Genomic DNA, 14,584 nt, shown 5'->3' on the forward strand with positions numbered 1-14,584 from the left:
TTAAGTAGAGAAGTGTTTCGCGATGTGAAAATATTGAGAGGGAAGTATGAAAATATTAAAAAGGTTTCAAAAAAGAAGTTTTCTGAAGAAAAAACATATGCAAGAGGAACTGGCAGAGGACCAAGTAAGCCATCAACAATTACAAATATGGACATACAGATCAAAGATATTCTGGGTGATCATCAGATTGAGGGACTGTTGTCAGAGTTTAATTCTGATTTTACAGAAATGGAATCATTGTATATGAGCAACAACATTGAAGAGGCAAGAAATAATGGGTTTGAACAACAAGTCCTGGATCTACCTATAATAATTGAACAAGAAAGTAATACAAATTTTGATTCGGATTTCCCAGGTAATTATAAAATAATAATAATATGACTGTTGATTGGGGGGACACAAAAAGTTTGAAGAAGAAAGTGACAACACCTCTTCAAGTAAAAAAATTTACTGGAAAAATATCTCAAGAGATGAGACTCTATTTCAACATGACCAAAAAAAATATTGCAGAACAGTTACTCAACTAAATTCCTCAACAAACTATGACTTGGTCTGAGGCTGAGAAATGAAAACCCTCCTTGAACTCTCAAACACTACATCAAAGCAATCTGCAGACTCTTTTGATGTTATAATCTCATTAGACAAATGGCATCAACGGTGAAGATCCAAATTCACTAGATGAGCTATTTGGTACCAAAGGGCCAGATCCGTTGACAAGTCAATTGTTAAGGCTCAAAATATGTTCTAAACACATTGATTTATAACTGAAGGTGTTCAAGAATACATTTGCTCTTTTGATGATATCAAGTTCAGAATGAACATTTCCAGAATGATGTTGGTACAAGACCCACTTGGTATCAATTTGACCATCTCAGGGTCTACTTCATCATTGGTGAAGAGGGTATTAGTTGATTCCGTGCAAAAGATCACACTACTAACAACGTAATTAAGAGGATGTTCAATACAATATGATGATGAAACACTTAGAGAATTGATCACATATATTAACTAAGTATGGTTGAACCATGCTCTCAAAGGGTCTTGATCGAGATATTTCGGTTATCACCAGAAGGGACAAAATGGAGCTTCCTCTCTACTTCCACTGACATGAGGACTATGCAAATATTTGCATATTCATATTTAAGCATGGGCCTATACATGTTACAAATATTATGGAAACAAATATTGGGTACTTGCACGTAGCAGACACTATTAAAATTGATTAGGTACCCTTCTACTATTTAGCAATGTATCTTTTTTCAGGGTGTCAACTGATATATCCGGGCAGCTGGCCTTCTCTTCTTTGAGGAGCAGTATGTACCGGGCAAAGATGATTGCACTGAATGCAATTCCAAGCACTTTGCCGGAATATGCAGCAATGCTGTTAGATTCATCAATGGGCAGAGCTATATCAAACAAAACAATCTTTATCGGGTCAGTAGATGATCCAATCTTTGGCTCAGAAAATTTCACAAATTTGCTGCCACAAGTGAAGGAGCTCCATTTTGATGGGACCTTCAAGGTCCGACTCAATGTGCCTGCATCAAAGCAGTTGTTGACTGTAATATCAATACATTTCAGTCATGTAAGTACAGTTTTACAACCTCAATTTGATCATTTCAAGTAGTTCTCCTCAGACAGGGAAAAAATACTGATCTATATAATAGATTAATCATACTTGAGTATGCTTAATCTATGTCTGTATTTAGCAGTTTCAGCTCTATGGATAACTATAATAAGTTCAAGTTTTTCATTTAAGACGATTCGTAGTGGAAAGGAAAAAATATACGTTGCCGCTAAAATGTAATGAACTGAGTCTATGCATCTGCAGTTTAAAGACTACTTATGAACTTATAAACTGAAATTGAGTTACACTGAAAATAAGTTTAGTAGCCTTGGTAAACTAATTATAAATACATTGATCTACAATTACATTTTTGTACATAGAATAACTTACATGTAAATGAGGAGATGCAACCATGATTCTTTTTATTAAATTTAAAAGTGGCATAAGAAATCTGTGACACTAATCTCTTCACCGAAAAGGCTAGGTGCAATTGGAAAAAATATAAAGGTTCTGTGTACTCATGCTTTTTTTAGGCTTTTCCAGTTTTCTTTGTAGTGATTGAAAAGAAAAACGTTGATGCATATCAATCACTCCTGTCCTTCATAAAAAACAGAACACCAGAAATCTGTCCCGAGGTGATAATATGTGATTTTGAGAAGGCACTACAGCAGGCTTTACACAAGAAGCATTTCCTCGGACCAATAATGCAGGCTGTTGGTTCCACTTAGCTAATGTAAGTAGAAAGAAGCAACATACATAAATAATATAAATCATTTACATTTATAAATCATTGATTGAATAATACAAGAAAATAGAATTTCTCCGAATACCACTTTGCTCTGACTCGAGCAATATACAAGAAAGAGTGGAATTTTTGTCAAAATAGCGGGGTGAATGTGCACGATTTATTGGTTTCTCAATACATTTTTAAATAACCATTTCATTTCCTAAAATGAATAGAAATGTTCTTCAATGTCAAGAAGATTGGGCCAAAAAACATAACATTTTGGACATGGCTAAAACCTCTTTTTTGAGAGTTAAGTGGAGATGTCAGCGAAAAAATTGTTCAGAAATAATTGAAATTATTATACCAAGTGTAAAAAGTGACTGTTTGAGGATCCCCAAGTCGTTTGAGTTCCAAAATGTAGATAGCGCGTAGAAATTAACCTGATTAGGATTAATCTTGTAATGTTGACTAAAATACATTACCTTATCTTGGTTAGTACCGAACTTGTATAATGTACACTACCCTTTGTAATAAAACACGTTACCGACCTATATGAAATTTTCAAAATTTCTGATTTGCCATTTTTAAATAATTGTTATTATTTCAAATACTCACAAACTGACAAAAGTGTCGTGTATGGTACTTAGCCATTCTTAAATCTTAAATCATCCTATTATAATTATTATTTATGTACATCAATTTATTGACCTTTTCAGTCAATGAGGAAGAAAGCAAGGAATCTTGGATTGACACGAGTCATGAACACCGATGTCCATGCTGGAAAATTGGTAAAAAATGGCAATGGCGTTGCTATTATTATCCAAATAAAATATTAATCAAGGACTACAAGACATAGCCACCTATGCAAACGAAAAAGGTTTGTCGGCTACTGTCGCACCATTTCTACATCTACAATACGTGCAGCGGACGTGGGTTGAAGGTAAACAATGATCGCGATGTTGCGGCGACTGCGCAGTTTGGCAGCTAAGAAGCGAAGCAGTTCGATTACACAAAGAACTGTCAAAGATTTTTTCAAACCTTTGTAACTTTTTAATACTTTAAAGTATGTACTACTATTATCTAGTTGTGTGGTTTTGAATATAGTTCATGTTGGTGTACATCACATGGTACGTATTTTTATTTGATTTCCTTAACCCCTTATTTAGATTAGGCCCTCCGTGTTAACCGAGTATTTGACTATCCGAGGTTGTAGCGGTCCCGATTGACTCGGTTAATCGGGACTCTAGTGTACCTCTTGGTATTTTTCATTTCAACACAACATGTTTTGCTTTTAAACAAAAAGTTTGTGAATTGAGAGCTGTCATTATTTTTATTTGTATGAAAAAGAAAATATATAGATGAGTAAAAAATCATATATAATACTGACTTGTAGAAATTTGATTTTTGAATTATTGTTCTTCTATTTCAGGTCAGGATATTCCTCAAACAGCCACTGCACCAGCTATACATGATACAGCATCACAATCAAGTGGACCTACTTCACAAGAGCAAGACGGGAGCCTTCATGCTGAAGATAGTATTCTTTCTGATGACATAATTGACAACACAGATGATGATGAAACATGGGAACCTCCAAGCAAAAGGAATAGGATGACTAGCATGAGTAGTTTACTTCGTAATTCAATAATCAATAACAATAATAATAATATTATAATTAATCATAATGATGATAGAGTTGAAGATAGTGACAGTTCAGATAGTGACAATGCTGACAGATCTTCAAAACGTGTCAAGAAACGCTTCAGGAACGAGTCTGAGTGGAAAAAGAACTCTGCCAAATTGAAACGAAATTCTGGACAAGCATACATCAATTCAAGTGGAAGAAAGATTGATGCTAAGTCTTTAAAACCTGGATGTGATTTAACAAAATGTCGACTAAAATGTGCATCCAAAATTAATGAAGAAGAGCGTGCTCTGATTTTGCGTCGATTCTTTGATCTGGGGGATGTAACTCGTCAAAGAGAATGGATTCTTAGAAATATTGAAAAAATAGAACGAAAATATAGGTATGCTAAGGAAGGAAGTAATCGCTCATTCAACATAGCATACTTTCTTTCTTGTAATGAAAACAGAGTCCAAGTCTGCAGAACTTTCTTCTTAAATACTTTGGGTATCAGTAAATCGGTGGTTAATACGGCTCTCAAGAAATTCAAGAATGATTTCCTTGAACCTGAACATCGAGGTAAACATGATCATCGGAAAAAGAATGACGAATCAATGATTCAGGGAATGAAAGATTTCATAAATTCCATACCTCGGGTGGAATCCCACTATTTGAGGAATCAGACAACAAGAGAGTACATAGATGGTGGGAAAACCCTTTCTGATATACACAGAGATTATCAGAATGAGTGTGTTAAAAATAATCTACCTCATGGAAACTATACAGCATTTAGAAAAGTGTTCATTGAAAACTTTAATATAAGTTTTTTTTCCTAAAAAAGATCTATGCTGCTTGTGTGAGCAATTCAAAAATTCACCTAATGACAAAAATTTGAAAGATTTGTATGAAATACATTCAAAATTGAAAGAGATAGCAAGGGAAGAAAAGAAAAAAGATGCTCTGAAAGCAAAGAATGGAGAATGTGTAACAGCAGTTTTTGATTTACAAGCTGTCCTTCCCACACCTTGTGGAGATGCTTCTCTTTTATATTGCAAGAGGCGTCTTTCTACTTTGAATTTCACAATCTATGACATAGGTAATTCAAATGCGTATTGTTACGTTTGGAATGAGGCATACGCTAAAAGAGGCAGCAATGAAATCGGAACATGTCTGCTTTTGTTCTTGGAAAAAGTTTGTCAAGGGAAAGATGTAATTCTTTATTGTGACAATTGTCCCGGCCAGAATAAAAATGATGCAATTGTTGGTGCATTTATGTATGCAGTGCACAAGTGCAGACGTGACTTCAATCACTCATAAGTTTTTAACAGTAGGTCACACCCAAAATGAGGGTCACATGGTTCACTCTCTAATTGAAAAACAGAAAAAATTAGTTTTGAGATCAGGTCCAGTATCTGTCCCTGCACAGTGGATCACTGTCATACAGACAGCAAAAAAAAGGGCAACCCGTTTATAGTGTCAGAGATCAATACCGAAGATGTGAAAGACATCAAATACCTGAAATCAACGGTAGGTAAAAACTTTTCGAAAAATGTGTCAGGGGAGCCAGTAAAATGGAAAGACATATCTGTGCTTCATGTAAATAATGAAAATTCTTTTAAAATTTTCTACAAAAACAACTTTGATGATGAAGAAGAAAAAATCATTGATACCAGAGAAAAAATGAGAGGTGGTGTTGAAATGGTTTTGAAAGTGGCCTATAAAGAGCCTCCAGGAATTTCTTATCTGAAAAAGAGTTAGCCTGTGAGGCTGAACGATAAAGTTGTTCCTGTTTCTTGTGAAGTGTGAATGTATCTGTGCATTGGTCGTTAAACTGCCCATATTCTTAATCACATATAATAAAGTTTTAAAAATAAAAATACAAGGTACAGTGAGTATGCACAGCCTTTTAAAATAATCTCGACAAGGATGATTAAACCCCAATCCCACTAAACATCTAATAGCCCGCTTTTGCAGAATGAATATCTTATTTATGTTCTGCAGAGACGTGTTACCCCAGAGCTCAATTCCATATGCAATATGTGAATGAATGAGTGCGAAATATAACGTTTTTCCTGTCTCAGGGGGCACACACTTGACTATGTTTCGCAGAACAAATAAACTGCTACTGATTCTGTTCACCAGTCTGTCAGTATGGGCATTCCATGAGAGATCCTTATCCACAATCAGTCCCAACAGACTCGCCTCTGTCACATTCTCCACAATAGAGTCACCAATGCTAATTACTGGTTCAAATACATAATGTTTGAAACCAAATTAAAGGCACTTACTTTTTTTAGGATTCACTGACAATAATGATTCATTATAATATTGTACAACAGAATTTGTCTGTAGATTTGCTTCCACCTCCAGTTCATTGAGGCTGTTGTTGTTGAACATTATTGTTGTATCATCAGCGTATAATGTGATACCCACCTCTACTGGGACTGACGATTGCAAATCATTTGTATAAAGAATAAAAAGCAATGGACCCAGAATGGATCCTTGCGGCACACCTCTTGTAACACTCAGTCGCATTGATTCAGCTACCTGGGATTGAGAGTCAATAGCAACAAATTGAAATCGATTTGACAAATAGGACTTGATTAAACTACAACCGATTCCTCTAATTCCTACCTCTGAGATCCTACTGATAAGTATATCAACATCAACACTGTCAAACGCTTTGGACAAATCCAAAAGTGTACCAATAACAAAGTTGCCATTATCAACCTGATCAAAAACACTCTCAATAAAGGTTATAGCCGCAGTTATTGTTGATTTGCCTCTCACAAAACCATTTTGACAGGACGAGATTAAGTCAAATCGCTCTAGGTAATCCATTATTCTGTTATAAATTAGTTTCTCAAACACTTTGGATAGAGCTGGCAAAATAGAAATGGGCCTATAGTTATTCACATCTGTTTTCACACCCTGCTTGAACAATGGTTTAACCTTGGCAATTTTTAGTAGATCTGGAAATATTCCAGTTTCTAAGGCATTATTTATTATGAAAACTAGTGGATCAACTATTTCATTACTACATTCCTTAATTACATCCACCGGGATATTATCAAATCCAACGCTATTTTTTGATTTGAGACTTCTTATTATTTCGAGTATTTCTCTACTACATGTTGGAAAGAAGAATAGGCTATTTCTACAATTTGATTTATTTGGATAGGGGGCGTCATTAATTCGTAGATTTAATTTTGGAACATTGATAGTGGGTGCCATTGATATGAAGAAATTATTAAATGCATCAGCTACCTGCTTAGAATCTGTCATAACTTTCCCATCTTCTTCTAGTTCTATATTTGGCCGTAAAGGTTTTTTCGCCACACTTGGATGTAATGAGCTGGTTTACGTGCGTCATATGGAGGCCGAAAGTGATTGTTTTCCGACCAGGCCGGTAAAACTTTACGGCCCTAGGGCTGTAAAATGACCTTGAATAACAGCTGATCGTGTCCGATCTCACAAAAATCATAGAGATAATCTCATAACGACTGTAATAATCTATATAATTATGTATCGTGAATCGCGGTATCATGTCTATAATATATTTTATGAACTACTGTTCATAATTTAATATTTATTATTGTGTTTTTGATATCAAACAATAGAATACGATGATATCTCCATAGCCTCAACAATATAATGTTGGCTGCATTGTCCATTGTCAGAAAGGTACGTATCGCAAGTATTAAAAAGTGAAGAATCGAATTTGAAATCAAAGTACAATAATTGTATCAACATTTAAAAATGAGGTAGAGTAATAATTGTTTCTTTTTTATTATCGAATTCCACTTCTTAATGCAATACAATCAACAATAATAATAGGAAAATACAGCAGAGATCTAAAGTTTAAGGTAAGCCTACTGGTGAAACTCAGCCTTGACTGAAAAATCCCTAGTAATTTTTCCGTAATTCATTATTAAAACTTTTAGATAATTTTTCTTCAATATCAAACCATATAGAGAAAACATTAGGCCCACTCAAGATTGAATCTTCGAATGTTTTCTCTATGATTTAACTATTTTCAGAGCAATATTTTGTTGTGAAAATGCCGGCAAACCGGCTTTAAAAGTTTGCCGCTATACACTATATTATAGTAGCCTACATACGTTACCTGACTTACAGGCCTCTTCGATCAAGAATATGCAATGGCCGAGAGCGTAAAGGCGTAATACATCAGAACGCAAAGCTCAGTGAAATACAAACATGATCTAGGTTCGAACCTCGGTCAGTGACATTTTTTTTGTCGATGAATTTCGACTTTTATTAGCTATTTTTTATATTAGTTACCGTAATTTAAATTTCAATAAATTTTTTAGATATTTTTTGAGACAAAACTGTGAAATATTAATTTTTCAATCACATTATTTCAAAATAGTAATGAAAATTCTATTCATCCATCTATCCATGAGATATCGCACCAGGCGCAAAGCGCGAGCTATAAAAATTCAAACAATTATTCGAAATATTAATAGTATAAAAATATTGTCACTATTGTAAATTATTAATTAGTAATATTGAAATTAATTGACAGTGAAAGTTGTCATAACCAAGATTCAAACTATCAAAATAGGCTGTTTGAATTTTATTTATTTTTTAATTTCTTATATATTGGGAAGTTTTTTTTTTTGTGTGGCGAAAAATAGCGTTCGCACCATGGGCAAAAATGTATTTCCGGCTCTCAATCTTTTCTAGTCCTCGGCCTACGGCCTCGGACTTAAAAAGCGATTTCGAGCCGGAAATATCTCATTTTCGGCCCTAGGTGCGAAATATACTATTCCTACCTCTTAATTCATTTATGATCTTCCAGCTTGTTTTTGATTTATTTGAAGATTTCAAAATTAAATTACTTATATATTGCTTTTTTGCTTGAACAACTTTATTATCATACATTTTTTGAATACGTTTTAATGGTTACTCTTTGATACTTACACCATTATTAATATTGTGTTTAGCTAGTTTTAGAAGATTTCTTATTTGCATAATTTCATCCGTGATCCATTCACCTCTAAATTTCTTTTTCTTCTGAGTCTTCTTACTTTGACGTTTGAAAGGGCAGTTTATTTTCAAGTGATTGAGTAAAGTTTCATGGAACCGCGCAAATTGGTTGTTTACATCTGATGCATTATAAACTAATGTCCATGATTCATCACCGAGAGATTTTTCAAGTTTTATTACATTCCCTTGTGAGAAATTATGGATTGGAGTGTTAAACAATATCTGATTAGTCTCGGATCTCTTGAAAATATGAGCGTATTGCGTATGAAAAACCTGTGCAGTATGATCTGATAACAGTGTGTGAAGAATATGTACAGCATAAGATTCTACTTCAATATTAGTAATAATATTGTCAATGGCTGTCCTACTTACTCCAGAAACTCTAGTGGGCTCTTTAGTGGTATAATGCAAATCAAATTGGTTTAGAATATTAATCAAGTTCCTATGTTCAGGTGAACTATTTAGTACATTTATATTATAATCGCCAGCAACAATAACTTTATCATGAGCATGACTACATATCCGATCAAATAACATTTCAAGCCCTTTAAAAAATACACTAATGTCACCGATTGGGGATCTATACAAGCCAACAATAGTATAGGAATGTCCACCAATCTTAAAACCAAAGCCACACATTTCAATATCTCGAATATTACATAAATCAGCAGTATTCACAATTGTAAACTTGCAATTAATGACATCTAAAAATTCAAGACTTGCATATATCGCTACACCTCCTTTCCTCATATTAACTCTGTTATAACTACATACTAAAAACATATCATTTATTGTCAGAGAACTAATTTCAAAGTCTTTCAAACCATGCTCAGTCAAAATAAGAATATCAGGTTGTTCATCTTCCACTAGCGTGTCCAAAAGGTTCACCTTACTAATAATTCCATCAATATTCTGATGTATTATTTTCAAATTGCATGAGTCTTTTAAATATTTTTTATATTTTTATACTTTAAGTTACGTTCTTTACTTATTTAAGTCACCTCATTAAATGAAATTTTTATTCAAAATGATTTTATTCTATTGCAAAATCCTAAAACAAGGCCATCAGATTTTTTTTAATGTTGTAATAAAATACGGTCTTCTTGATAAAAATATGGAACTTCATTTTGTAACTCACAAAATAAAGTTTCACTTATATAATTATTAATAATAGTTGCAGCTGAACAATTTATTGATAAGAGAGATTAAAAACATGAATAAAAAACAGTATATGCAATTCAAAGTTTTTCATCTTACAGTAATTCCGTTCTTGGAAACACTTTTCCTATGCCAAAAATAGGTAAGTTGAGATACGGCTTTTTCGCCTCTTCTAAGCTATTAACCTCGTTTTATGCCAAAAAGAGGTAAGTTAAGATACGGCTTTTTGACCTCTTCCAATCTATTTACCTCTTTTTATGCCAAAAAGAGGTAAGTTGAGATACGGCTTTTTTGGATAGGAAACACAAACAGTGAAAAGGGCAACTGTAAGGAAAAATATGAATGGATTGTTATATATTTCAAAACAGGAAACAGGATAGACTTAGAGTATGCTAGGCTAACAAAGACGCAAAACTCCCATTTCAACACTGGAATAAAACTTTTTAATAAATTACCGTTGAGTGCTAGAGAGGCAAATGGGAAAGTATTCAAGGTTGCCATTATTAAATGGTTGAAAAAGAAAGCATTTTACTCGGTAGGAGAGTTTTTAGCTGGGAGTACTACTGATGTAACATTTTGAAGCTGTTCCCTTTTCTTATCATATAAACGTTTAGACTTTCAATTATCTGAACTTACTGATAAGTGACTGAATGTTTTATGTAGCCTACAGTGTCTTAATGCATTAATTTTATTGATTCATTGTACGTATTTTGTACTTTCATTTGTTATGTGACTTTGTCAATGCTCTTGAGCGGGACGACAATAAATTATTCTTGATTCTTGATATTTATAAAAATATATTCATAGTCTTCTACATTAAAAAAGAAGTATTTTGAAAAAACAAAATTATTGAGATCGGTCACCTGGTAGAGTCAGAAAGCCAAAAAACGTGTCCCCCGGGGCTAAGATAAAACATTAATTTTCTCCATTTGACTATTTTGCAGATACGGCATTTTCGTTTACCACGGCAGAAGAGGACTGATGGATTCCATCACTGGGCAGTGATGGACAACATATCAGACCAAAGATGTGTCACAGTCTTCAGGGGTGCAGAAGTCGAACAAAAAATCGATGTAAGAAGTGTAAAGTTTATTTATGCCATTCAACAAAAAAGCAATGCTTTGAAAAATTTCACTCTTAATGTGCTCACTTTTTTAATTCAGTAACTATTGTGTAAAGATTTGGAATTATCACTCATAAATACTTAGATCAGAATCAAAGAAATATTTTATTATCACCCATTGTACTTCACAAAACTTGATGATTAAACTGATACAGCTTCCTGTCATATTTAATAACAAGTCAAATTTGATTATTTGGCATATTTTTTGGTGAGGAAACAAGAGGATTTGTTTCTATCTTGGGATTTCCACTCCCAGGTCTGAAAGGGTTAACCATGGTTTCATGGGCTTCCCAGCAGAAGACCAAGCTCTACAAGTTGACGTCCAAACAGTAGCTGATGAAAACAGTGATGATTCGAAACTTGGTAACACTTCTAACTACAATTATATTACTAATCGAAAGGACATTCAGTATCGACGCCGACCGTTCAATGAAGCTGCTATTGATTTTGAGAATACCAATTCTTTCAAAGACTTTTATGATGACTTATACCCTATTGAATATTTTATGAAATACATTACAGATGAAATATTCAAAATGTTTGAAGAATTCACTAATCTGTATACAATACAGAGCAATGTTACTAGGTTCAGGCCAACAAGTATTGCTGAAATCAAAACTCTATTTGGGCTCCACTTGGTGTAGGTGTGTTCAAATTACCTCGTGTACGAATGTATTGGGATTCATTCTCAGGTCTTAGTATGTTTCGTGATAACATGTCAAGAGACAGAAACAAATCTTCATTTGGTCAATAATTTGGCAATGCAAAATCCACGTCATGATGTATTGCAGAAGGTTCGCCCCATTTATGATTCTGTTAGGAATTGTTGCCTACAGCTGCCCCTTGAAGAGTTCATTTGCGTTGATGAGCATATTGTGCCCTTCAAGTATCAAACAATATGTGAAAGGGTTTATGTGAAGGGAAACCCTGCCCATGGGGAGTGAAGATATTTGTGCTGAATGGGAAAGGTAGGATAGATAGCCTATGAATTCCTTATCTATCAGGGTCAAACCACAAAAATTGATCAAGAACTGAAATCTAAATTTGGCTAACCGCATTGAAGCAGAGGGGCATAATATACTTTTTGACAACTATTTCTTCACATATAATCTTCTGGAAGTATTGAAAGCTAAAAAAAAATCAATGCAGCTTTCATTTCTGTCGTCTGCTATGTCATAGATAGCTTGATATGTAAAAACAAAAAATGTTCATTATTCATAGTGATAAAGTCTATTTGAATTCTAAAAAAAAATCGTAAAAAAATTCTTGTGGTTCAAAAAAAAAAAAAATTGAAGACATTAATATTATCAGAAAACAAAAGAGGTAAAAACAAACAGCTGGTGATGCCAATCGGTAAGATTTTCAATCTCTTTGTAACCTGCAATCGACTCTCTGAATAGATCTCGATAGTTTCCCCCTATCGATAGATCGATACTTGATTATCAAAATGAATAGTCGATCTAAAGCTAAAAGCGACACCCGCCGGGGTGTAGTGGATCAGTTTTCCAATATCTGTGTTCGGCAAGTGTTCGGCAAGCAAGGACATTTATTGTATGTCAAGTAATTTCTTAAAACGTATTATTATGTTTATATTGATCCCTTTGACTCAATGTATAAATGAGTGTCTAGCTCAGAATGTATTCCCAGATGAGTTGAAGTTGGCAAGGGTTGTACCAATTTATAAGAAGGGTTCTCGCCTGGATCCTAATAACTATAGACCAGTCTCAATTTTGCCAGTTCTGTCAAAAATATTTGAGATCATAATAGCTGGCCAATTGTATGAGTTCTGTGAGCTGAATGGTCTGTTTGCTGACACTCAGTTTGGGTTCAGGGCTGGACGGTCGACAGTGGGCGCTGTTGAATGTATAATTAAAGTGATATGTGATAGTTTTGAGGGGGGAGCCTTGCTGGGCTGACGCTATGTGATCTCAGCAAGGCTTTTGACACCCTGGATCATGAAATCTTGCTGTCTAAGTTGATTCTCTATGGTGTGGTTGGTGGCCCTCTCCAGCTTCTGCGCTCATACTTGGGTGGACGCAGGCAGGCTGTTCAGGCAGGTGGTGGGCTCTCACGGGTTAGAGCCCTGAGTTATGGGGTGCCCCAGGGATCTGTGCTGGGACCCCTTCTGTTTCTGATTATGATCAATGATGTTGCCCTTTCAGATCATAGGATGGTTGTATGCTACGCCGATGACACCTCTATCATGGATGTTGGCAGGAATATGCATGAGGTCCAGGACTTGATGAATGCATCCAGAGGGGCAGCTGCCAACTGGTTTGCTGCTAACCGGTTTGCCTTAAACAGTGAAAAGACACAAACCATTGTCTTCAGCCTTAGGAATGGGATGCAGTATGAGTTCCCTCCTGTAAAGCTCTTGGGCTTCCATCTTGATAGGAAACTTTCTTGGAGGAAGCATATACAGAGTGTCTGCTGCAGGTTGAACAGAGTCCTGTTTCTGCTGAGGAGCCTGAAGAGCTGTGTTCCCGAGGCATATCTCCGTATGAGCTACCATGCATTCTTCCACAGTGTGATGTCATATGGCATCACACTCTGGGGTGGAGCTGCTGAGGTGGGCGCTGTCTTGCTGCTACAAAAAAGGCTGTGAGAATTCTGTGTGGTGCTGGATACCTAGCCCCTTGTAGGCCACTCTTTGTTAAGCAGCGAATATTGACTGGTTGGCCTCTTCATTTTCAGGTCTGTGATTGGGGCAGTTGGGGAGGTGGGTGTCCTGCCTACAAGGGGTGATGTCCATGGGCATAATACCCGTAATAGGAATAGGCTCGACCTCCCGTATTGCAGGCTTGGGAGAACGCAGGTTAGTTCGGCTTACATGGTGGGAAAGATCATCAACAAGCTACCCATTACAGCGGGGACTCTGCCACTGGCAAGCCTGAGGAGAAAGTTGAGGCTGTTCCTTGAGGATCACCCATTTTATGCGCTGAATGAGTTTTTCAGTTGTGAGAGTGCTGCTTTGGATAGATCGATACTTGATTATCGAAATGGATAGAGTCGATCTAAAGCTAAAAGCGTCACCCGCCGGGGTGAAGTGGATCAGTTTCCCAATTTCGATTATTGCTCGTGTCAAGTCGATATTATATTCTAGAATTCGTCAACATCAACATAACCTATTAGAGAGAGTCAGTAGGTATCTCAGTATCAGTTCAGTAAATGTGTTTGTATGTGAGTTGGGATTGTTTACAGTTTTCATGAAGTGACTTAAAATGCCACGAAAATACGTAAAAAAAATTGGACTTGAAGGCAAACGAAATTATAACCCGGTTTATTTGGAGAAAGCCATTGAAGCAGTGAGGAAAAACAAGTTATCAATACGGGCGGCAGCAGAGCAATATGCAGTACCCTACACTACATTGAGTA

The 14,584-nt window shown here is 35.4% G+C and overlaps 1 protein-coding gene and 1 long non-coding RNA gene across 2 annotated transcripts in view; one reads left to right on the plus strand and one right to left on the minus strand.

The window, feature by feature from the left end:
* LOC111044187 (general transcription factor IIH subunit 1) overlaps positions 1 to 14,584 on the minus strand; it is a 69,302-nt gene that overhangs the window by 15,393 nt on the left and 39,325 nt on the right. The gene's annotated exons all lie outside the window — the stretch shown is intronic.
* Positions 1,463 to 3,214, plus strand: LOC120350528. Its single transcript, XR_005570858.1, has 3 exons — positions 1,463 to 1,585; positions 2,101 to 2,300; positions 3,011 to 3,214. It is a non-coding gene; the product is annotated as an uncharacterized LOC120350528 (long non-coding RNA).

The sequence above is a fragment of the Nilaparvata lugens genome, chromosome 3 (genome assembly GCF_014356525.2).
Source record: "Nilaparvata lugens isolate BPH chromosome 3, ASM1435652v1, whole genome shotgun sequence".
Classification (NCBI taxonomy): Eukaryota; Metazoa; Arthropoda; class Insecta; order Hemiptera; family Delphacidae; genus Nilaparvata; species Nilaparvata lugens.